This window comes from Bubalus kerabau, chromosome 11 (assembly GCF_029407905.1).
Source record: "Bubalus kerabau isolate K-KA32 ecotype Philippines breed swamp buffalo chromosome 11, PCC_UOA_SB_1v2, whole genome shotgun sequence".
In the NCBI taxonomy this organism is placed as follows: Eukaryota; Metazoa; Chordata; class Mammalia; order Artiodactyla; family Bovidae; genus Bubalus; species Bubalus kerabau.
This window is the reverse complement of record NC_073634.1, coordinates 80963130-80963859: the sequence shown is the minus strand read 5'-3', so window position 1 is coordinate 80963859 and position 730 is coordinate 80963130. Positions and strand designations below refer to the sequence as shown.

The window sequence follows — 730 nt, the reverse complement described above, 5'->3', positions numbered from 1 at the left end:
CTGGCTCATAGTGGGTTTTAGACTTCATTCACAGACCTGGTTCTTGTCTGAGGTTCACAACCATCTTGTGAGGCATACGGTCCAGAAAATTTCTGTCTCCTTTGAGGAGAGAGATCTGACAATTATAAGGGTTAATTGACCTTCTATAGTTTCCAGTAGTATTAGCAGGGTCCAGGCTGAAATACAGACCTCTGGACTCTTCACTGTGTGCTGCTCCTATTATATAGTGAAGTGAAGCTGCTCAGTCATGTCCAACCCTTTGTGACCATGGACCGTAACCTACCAGGCTCCTCTGTCCATGGGATTTTCCAGGCAAGAATACTGGAGTGGGTTGCCATTTCCTTCTCCAGGAGATTCCTAGCCAGGAATTGAACCCGGGTCTCCCGCATTGTAGGCAGGTGCTTTACCATCTGAGCCACCAGGGAAGTCCTGTTTCTGTTATAACTTCAAGAGAAAATAAAACTTGAAGCAGGAAAAAGAAAGGAAAGGGAAAACAAGTTCAATTTCATAGGTTGTTAGAAATAGTAGGTTTATGTTAACAATATTTTTAAATGTAGTTAATTTAGTGAAACTTGGAATGGACTCCCTGCCTGGGGTGTAAGTGAGTGGGGAATGTCTTGATTTAAAAAAAAACTCAGATATAAGGTAAAAATAAGATTTGTGGAATAATAAAGCTCTCTGAGGCGTAAATGATGCCATTGACTCTACAAGTTAGGTGGGTCGATTTTCA

General features: G+C 41.6%; 1 non-coding gene across 1 annotated transcript; it reads right to left on the bottom strand.

The window, feature by feature from the left end:
* Positions 1 to 353: 353 nt before the first annotated feature.
* On the bottom strand, positions 354 to 425 carry TRNAC-ACA (transfer RNA cysteine (anticodon ACA)). Its single transcript has one exon. It is a non-coding gene; the product is annotated as a tRNA-Cys (tRNA).
* Between the last annotated feature and the right edge of the window lie 305 nt (positions 426 to 730).